Below are 9098 nucleotides of genomic sequence, written 5' to 3' on the forward strand. Positions count from 1 at the left end.
TGCTGGGATTATAGGTGTGAGCCACTGCGCCCGGCTTTTTTTTTTTTTTTTGGAGACGGAGTTTTGCTCTGTTGCTGGGCGGCATGATATTGGCTCATTACAACCTCCAACTCCCTGGTCCAAGCTATTCTCCTGCCTCAGCCTCCCGAGTAGCTGGGATTACAGGCGCTCGCCACCACGCCCAGCTAATTTTTGTATTTTTAGTAGAGACGGGGGTTTTGCCATGTTGGCCGGGATGGTCTTGATCTCCTGACCTTTTGATCCATCTGCCTTGGCCTCCCAAAGTGCTGGGATTACAGGTGTGAGCCACTGCACCCAGCTGCACACCTCTTTTGATCATATTTAATTTGCAAATAACGACAGTTGGAAAAATTATACTTTTACTGTGCATAATGCAACTATCCTTAGTTCAAATAACACATAAATCCTCTCCTTAAGAGAGGATCCAAATCCCTTTATCCGTTGTTGGATTACTTTTTCTTTTACCTAAGTCACGTTTTGTATTTAATTTAAATACTGAAATATGAGGCTAGCTACTACTAGATGGTTGTAGAAAAGGAGAGAAAAGAGTAAATCGGTTAATTATATACATAATTTTTTTTACATTAAAATTAGAGGAAAATACTTAGAGTTCTTACTTCTGCATCAAGTTATATGCTTGTAGTTTTTATGTGTAATTACCTTCTTCCTCTGCCATCGCATGTTCCCTCTGTCTTTGGCTAGCAACTCAGTTAGTTGTGGTTTCTTGCCTGGTGAGGTAACCCAAGCTTGCTTGCCTGCTTGCTTGCTTGCATTCATTCATTCATTCATTCTATAATTCTGGACCATTAGCAGTCCTGCCTGGATTGTTTCCACTGATTTTGACCACAGTCCGTGGAAATACTAAGTGGTGTCCCAGAGGAACTCCTGCATTCCAGACATACTTTTTGTTAGCCCCCTTGTGTAGTAGCAACCCAGTTTCCCCTTGATAGCAAGATCAGTCACTCTATTCAGTTCTGTAATCATCTTTTTTTTGTTGTTGTTGGTTAATAGTCATGAAGAGCCCAAAGTGGCTGGGTGGAAGTCTTAACTTACAGTTTAATGGAACCATTGCTACATCTCTTGGTGTTTCTTCCTTGGGAACTAAGATCTTTAGCAGAGGCTAAAATTGTGGAGATGGGAAGAAAAAAAGAAATAAAAAACACAAGAGAAGTGAGAATACCTTTCTATGCTAATGGCAATACAATTTAGTAGATCCAACATTTGAACCAAAAATTTGTTTTTTTTGGCTTTAAAAATCTAATTTTTTCCTTTGAGAGATAGCATAGCAGTTAAAAATGTGGACTCTGGAACTTTGCTGTGTTTGAGTCCTGCCTCTCCCCTTACTAGTTGTACAGCCTTGAGCAAATTATGTAACCTCTTTGTGCCTCACTCTCAGGAAAGCAAATTATGTAACCTCTTTGTGCCTCACCTCAGAGTTGTTGGTAGGGGTGAAATGAATTAATACGTATTAAGTGGTTAGAATTTTGAGCACTGGGTAGATGCTCAGTGTTACTCCTCTCCTCTTAGTGCTATACCATGCTGCCTTTAGTTCAGACCTTTTAAAACCTTTCTTATTGAAAAGTTTAAGTGAGGCTAAAATTACCACACTTTTTTTCTTAGAGCCATCTTTTTTTTTTCATAAAGTGGTATTAATCTTTATGGTTAAGTTCTCTAATATTATAATTATGAATTTTACTTATGTGAATTGTTTACAAATGGGGCATTTCAGTTGGAGAAAAACTACGCCACAGGATTTTGTTTTTTTTTTTTCCACCTCCTTTCTAAGCCTTTTCTGCATAGTCTTCATTTCCATGGCTTCCGTTATATGTTGGTTACTCCGAAATCAGCATCTGAGGTTTTACCTCATTTCTCATTTTCATTCACTGATTTCTTTTCTTCTTTCTTCAATTAGTCACTAAATTTACTTTTTCTATTATCTCAAATCCTTCTGTATGCCTGTTGCTTTCAGTTTACTTGAGGTCCTTATTATGATTTTTCATTCATTAGTGTAGTAGCCTCCTAACTGGTCTCCCAATTCCAGTCTTGTCTTCTACTCCATCCTTCAGTAAGTGTTAAAATAGTTTCTGTGAAAGACATTTGATCATTTTATTCTTTTGGTTAAAACTTTTTTTTTTTTTTGAGACAGGGTCTTGCTCTGTTGCCCAGGCCTGAGTCCAATAACACGAACTTGGCTCACTGCAGCCTCTGCCTCCTGGCCTCTAGTGATTGTCCTCCCTCAGCCCCCTGAGTAGCTGGGACTGCAGGCACATGCCACCACTCCCATCTAATTTTTTTTGTATTTTTTGTGAAGACAGGGTTTTGCCTCATTGCCCAGGCTGGTCTTGAACTCCTGGACTCAAGTGATCCTTCCATCTCAGCCTCCAAAAGTGCTGGGATTACAAGCTTGATCCACTGTGCCTGGTCCCCGTTACCTCCCCTTTTTGTTAACTTCCCACTGTCTGCCAGAAAAAATAAGTTTGATCATTCAAGGTTCCTGATACATCTGTGTCTGCTTCCCTCTCCAGCAGAATCTTTACTTTTCTATTTTTTTTTTTGAAGTTAAGCTTTTTATTTTTTTTTATTGCATTGCAGGTTTTGGGGTACATGTGAAGAACATGCAAGATTGTTGCATAGGTACACATGTGGCAGTGTGATTTGCTGCCTTCCTCCCTATCACCTGTAACTGGCATTTCTCCCCATGCTATCTTTCCCCAACTCCCCACCCCTGCTGTCTCTCCCCTGTGTCCCCCCGACAGACCCCAGTGTGTGATGCCCCCCTCCCTGTGTCCATGTTTTCTCATTGTTGTTCAACACCCACCTATGAGTGAGAACATGCGGTGTTTGATTTTCTGTTCTTGTGTCAGTTTGCTGAGAATGATGGTTTCCAGGTCCATCCATGTTCCTACAAAGGCCACGAACTCATGGTTTTTTATGGCTGCATAGTATTCCATGGTGTATATGTGCCACATTTTCCCTGTCCAGTCTATCATCGATGGATATTTGGGTTGGTTCCAGGTCTTTGCTATTGTAAACAGTGCTGCAGCGAACATTCGTGTGCATGCGTCCTTATAGTAGAACGATTTATAATCCTTTGGATATATACCGAATCTTTACTTTTCAACAGAATTTCTGAGTTCTGGCTATATGAAGCTGTTGAATACGCTCTTATTCAGTACTTTTAATTTCATATAAAATCTGCCTGGATTTGTTCTATTGGCAGACTTTCAGACTGTGCATCTTTTTAAAGATTTAATTGGTGTGATTTCTCAGGGAGTTTTCCTTACCTCAGTGCACACATATTCGGACACCCGGAATCTTTACCTGCATTGGTATATGCCTTTATTATAGCATTTATCATATTGTTTTTCATTTTTTAATTTTTATTTTCTTGAGACAGAGTCTCGCTCTGTTGCCCAAGCTGAAGTGCAATGGCGTGATCTTGGCTCACTTCAACCTCCGCCTCCCAGGTTCAAGCGATTCTCTGCCTCAGTCTTCCTAGTAGCTGAGATAACAGGTGCCAGCCACCATGCCCAGCTAATTTTTTTTGTATTTTTAGTGGCGATGGGGTTTCACCATGTTGGTCAGGCTGGTCTCGAACTCCTTACCTCAGGTGATCCACTTGCTTTGGCCTACCAAAGTTCTGGGATTACAGAGCCACCGTGCCTGACCAACACTGTTTTTTATTTTTTCTTTTTTCAAGACAGAGTTTCACCATGTTGGTCAGGCTGGTCTTGAACTCCCGACCTCAGGTGATCCGCCCGCCTTGGCCTCCAAAGTGCTTGGATTACAGGCGTGAGCCACCGTGCCCGGGCAACACTGTTTTTAAGAATGGTTTTATTTAGATATAATACTGTATAATTCACTAATTTAAAAGCTGTACAGCTTAGTGGTTTAGTATATTGACAGAGTTGTATATCCATCACTACAATCAATTTAGAATGTTTTCATTACCCTCAAAAGAAACCCTGCATCTCTTAGCCAGTGTCCTTTGCTATGGTTTGAATGTGTCCCCATAAACATTAAGCAGTGAATAATGCTGTTTTCTCATATGATGGAAGGAAGGTGGAAGGGCCAGATAGCCAAACTCTGGCTGCTAGGAGCCGGTTTTATAAGGGCCTAATCCCATTCATAAGGGAGAAGCCCTCGTGGCCTGATCACCCAGGCCCCAGCGTCACAATACTGCTATAACATTGGTTAAGTTTCAACATCAGAATTTTGGAGGGGACACATTCTACTAATTTGAATTCACTAATTAAAAAAAAAAAATCAGTTTTGTGAGTTGCAGATACAGTAGTCCTACCTGAGGTTTTTCTTTCAGTGATTTCAGTTACCTGTGGTCAACCATGGTCTGAAAATATTAAGTGGAAAATAGTTAGATTTAATTCCTGTTTTAAGGTGCCCACTGTTCTCAGTGGCATGATGAAATCACGTGCCATTCTGCTCCATCCTGTCCAGGACGTAAATTATTCCTTTGTCCAGTTATCCGTCCAGTGTAATACTGCTAGCTCATTACTGTGTAGAAAAAAAATGTGTATATAGGGTGCAGTACTGTATGTTTTGGGGATGGTGGTCTTGGAACATATCCCTCATGTACCTTCTCTCTTGTTGAAGTTAATAATTTCACTTTTTTTGGTGTCTTGTGAAAAATAGTCTTAATGCAGTAAGGTCTTTTTTGGTTTACATGGGCATTCATGTATTTATTTATATTTACTTTTGTTTAAGAAGTCATCTCTTCAAACTTAGGTAATAAAAATAATCTCCTGTTTTAAAGCTTTGTCTTTCATTTCAGTCTGCTGGGGATGCTTTTTTTTTTCTTTTTTCTCCACCAGTAGTGGAACAGGGATTGAAATTTATTTTTTGCTATAAGGATAGTTTCACAACCCCGTTTTTTAGAGTCCATCTTTTCTGCAGTGATGTGCAGAACGAACTCTCTCATAATCAAGTTTTCATATACATGTGTGTCTGTTTCTGGGCTGAGTTCTGTTTTGCGGCCTGATTGTCTTCACTGTCATACCACAGTGCCTTAATTATTATAGCTTTATACAAGTCTCACTATCTGGTAGGGCAAATCCTCCTACCTTGTATTTCAGAAGTTTTTTTGGCTCTTTGGATATCCAAATGACTTAAAAATTTGGTGCTAAGGTCTTTGAGGTACGCTGTTGGGGGAAAGTTGACATCTTTATGATATTGAGCATCTTTATGATATAAACATAGTAGAGTTACATGTCTCTTAACAACAGGGGTACATTCTAGAAATGCTTCGTTAGTCAGTTTCTTCATTATGTGAACATGGTAGGGTGTACATAGGCTATACTGTGTAGCTTATTGCTCCTAGGCCAAAAATCTGTACAGCATGTTACTGTTCTGAGTACCATAGGCAATTGTAACACAGTGGTACCGTATCCAAACAGAAAAGGTACAGTACCAATACAGTATAAGAGATAAAAAATGTAGAGCACTTATGAATGGAACTTGCACAACTGGAAGTTTCTCTGGATGAGTCAATGAGTGAGTGGTGAGTGAATGTGAAGGCCTAGGACATTACTGTATACTACTGTAGATTTCATAAATACTGTACAATTAGGCTATGTTAAATTTATTTAAAAAAATAAAGTATGATATGATGGTTTATGATGTCACTAAATGATAGGAATTTTCTCTCTCTCTTATAATCTTATGAGACCACCATTATATATGGCTTGTTGCTGACTAAAACATTACATGGCCCCAAAAATGTAATAATTTTCTCCGTGTAGGTCGAAGACATCTTTGGTTAGTTTTTTTTTTTTTTTAGACGGAGTTTTCCTCTTGTCACCCAGGCCGTAGAGCAATGGTATGATCTGGCTCACTGCAACCTCTGCCTCCTGGGTTCAAGCGATTCTCTTGCCTCAGCCTCCTGAGTAGATTACAGGGGCCTGCCACCACGCCCAGCTAATTTCTGTATTTTTAGTAGAGACAGGGTTTTACCATGTGTTGGTCAGGCTGGTCTCAAACTTCTAACCGTCTCAGCCTTTCAAAGTGCTGGGATTATAGGCATGAGCCACTGCACCCAGCACGGGTTAGATTTTTTTTTTTTTCCCCCCAAAAAGAAAAATTTCATTTTAATCCAGACTTACACCCACATGTGTGTTTCACACAGACCTTATTTTTTTCTCTTTTTTATTCTTCTTAAGACCTTATTTTTTAAACAGAGTGTCTTGTATTTAATACATTATAAAATTTGAAAAATTGTAGGAAAGCAGCAAACTTGAACTGGAGCAATTCTAACAAGGAATAATTTTGGCCCCTTAGCAAAACTGATCAGTTTGAAAACAAAGTAAAGTTCACATCTGTGAGGCGGACAAAAAAGCGTAACTTCTGTACAAACTACATTTAAAATTTCACATCTAACATCTTTCCAATGCAGTGTGCTCATGAGGGTTTTTCTGAAGTCCTGCCTGGTCCCTGCATAAAGAGAGACATGGAACCTCCATATACAGAGAAACTCTATTCAAGGTGTTTTTTTTTTTTTTTTTAAAAAAAGGAAAAGGAAAGACAAAGGAAAAAGAAATAACAGATGGCTGTTGGCAATGGAAACTGGAAGGAGACTGTGTCCTCACCACTCATGGCTTGTTTATTGGTCAGAGGCCTCAGGAGGGAGGCCCAGGACACTTGGCCATCACAGCACTAGCTGCAGCTATCACCTTTTTTTCCTCTTTTTTCTATTTCCTACCTTTTGACACATATGTATATATATATATTTTGCACCTTCGGGATATCACTATTCCAGTTGTTCCCAGGAATACAGGTGTGGTCACTATTGGATATAAATGTGTCTTTTATTCAATTTTAGGTCCAGGACTTGGTTTGCTGTCCCAACTGCACATATATGTCCCTTTTTTTGTTTGAGTTACTGGTTGTGTGTGTTTTCCTTTTTGCATAATAAATATGTCTGCTTAGTCCAGAGGCTCTTGCTTTGTCTGGATGACGGAGGGTACGTGGGGTGCCTGCCTCAGTTCCCACTGAAGGACATATTTGCTGAACTGGGATGAGTCCACGCCTCCCCCACAGGAGCCCATAATTTCAAATCCTCTTTGCTGCAACCTCTTGAGGACCCGCACTTAGTTGAGGTGACAGTAGCCATTTAGTGGAAACCTGATGACGTGCATCGAGTCGTGATTCCAGCCTGCATTGACAGAGTTACACGTCACATTGCCGATCTCTGGAAATACTTCTTCTATCAAGGATTTGTCACCGCTTAGCATGATCCTTTCTCTGAGATCTGGGGCCACATGCACGATGAGGCACTCACAGGGCCTTGAAAAGTGACCAATTTTTCTGTCCTGCTTCCATCTTTCCATCTGCAGCAACATGGGCTGAAGCTGAAAATATTTTGCCTCTTCATATAGTAAAGTATAGTCCTTGAAATCATCAGATTGAGGAGTTTGGATGTTCGTAGAAAATTCAAGGTATATCTGAACATCTCACCATCTCTGTCAATGAAATAGTGCTGTTTGAGACTGTCTAAAACAGGGGGCTCCATACCATCAAAAAGTCTTCCTGTTGTAGATTCAGAGTATTTGATGAGGGTGGCCAGGCTGCTGGTGTACATGTGGCTGCCCATATCAATGTGGATAGGCGCATTGGATTTTGTGAGTTGTGCTGGAGTAGGGATGCCTTGGTTGTTCAGTGGAGATTCAGGGGATCTAGTGGTCAGAGGTCTTGACATACTGGGCCAGCTGTCCCTCTGGCAGAGAATTGGCGGGTCCAGGTGGGAGAGAGGGAGGGCCGGCGGGTGGGAGGAACGGTGTGGCATCTCTTAAGTAATGCCCGAGGAGCAGTGCCCCTTCCACTGCTCCCTCGTTGTCCCCCAGAGCTGGGGGGTCGGGGCAGTGGCACAGCGGGTGGGCCGAGGGTGCTGCTGCGGGAAGCCTGTGTCTGGGGCCGCCTGGTTAGATTTTTAAAAATGTATCTTATAATAAACTTTGATTTAAAATTACATTTTCAGCTGCTTTGGCTGGTGTATGGAAATCAAACAGATTTTTTGGTCCACCTTGCTAAGCTTTAATTTTCATAATACTTTTTGTCTTTCTGTATAGACATTACTATCACCTGCAAGTAATGAGACTATAGTTTCTTTCCAGTCCTTATGTTCTTGATTTCTTTTTCTTTTCTTAGTGCTGGCCAGGGTCCTTTGGTGACTGCTAAAAAGTGGTAGTGATAATGGGATTTTGATTGTTTCTAGCTTTAGAGGAAATGCTTGATGTGTTTCAACATTAAGAATGATGTTTATTGTTAATTTTTGGTAGATAACCTGTGTCAGATAAACATGTTCTTTTTCATGTTGTTAGCAAATGGGTACTGTTTTCTACATCTGTTAACATAGTTTTCTTCTTTCTATCTGGTGGTGTAGTGAATGATAATAAATTTTTCTGATAATAAACCAACCTTGCATTATTAGAATAAACCAAGGTCGATTGTGATATAGTTACACTGGCCAACATAGTAACCACTAGCCGTATTTCAAGTGCTAATTGTGGTTATGGCTATAATATTGGAAAAGCAGAAATTACAGAACATTTCCATTTTTGTGGAAAATTCTGTTAGCCCTGTGGTACAGTTGTCTTTTTAAATACATTGCTGGAATTATCTGGCTAATCTATGTATGTTTATGAGTTTTCATGTCAAATTTATACTTGCTTCATTGAAAGAGATGGAATGGCCAGGTGCAGTGGCTCATGCCTGTAATCCCAGCATCTTGGGAGGCCAAGGTGGGCAGATTGCTTGAGCTGAGGAGTTTGAGAGCAGCCTGGGCAATATGGCAAAATTTCATCCCTACAAAACATAAAAAAATTAGCTGGGTGTGGTGGTGTGTGCCTGTAGCAGTCCCAGCTACTCGGGAGGCGGAGGTGGGATGATCACTTGATTCTGGGAGGCAGAGTTTGCAGTGAGCGATATTGTGCCACTGTCCTCCAGCCTGGGCAACAGAGCCAGACCCTGTCTCAAAAAAAAAGTGAAGGTGGAAAGTGTTCTCTTTGTTTCTGTGTTCTGGAATAGTTTGTATAAGATGGAGACACTTCTGTTCTTTGAAAATTTAG

At 40.5% G+C, this 9098-nt stretch overlaps 1 protein-coding gene and 1 pseudogene across 6 annotated transcripts in view; one reads left to right on the top strand and one right to left on the bottom strand.

Annotated features, from left to right (window-relative positions):
* Window positions 1–9098, top strand: part of PDS5B (PDS5 cohesin associated factor B) — a 189788-nt gene that overhangs the window by 17504 nt on the left and 163186 nt on the right. The window lies entirely within an intron of this gene.
* Window positions 6791–7899, bottom strand: LOC116562293 (annotated as a pseudogene).

Source organism: Sapajus apella, unplaced genomic scaffold (assembly GCF_009761245.1).
Source record: "Sapajus apella isolate SASKATOON/1434 unplaced genomic scaffold, GSC_monkey_1.0 scaffold32, whole genome shotgun sequence".
Lineage (NCBI taxonomy): Eukaryota > Metazoa > Chordata > Mammalia > Primates > Cebidae > Sapajus > Sapajus apella.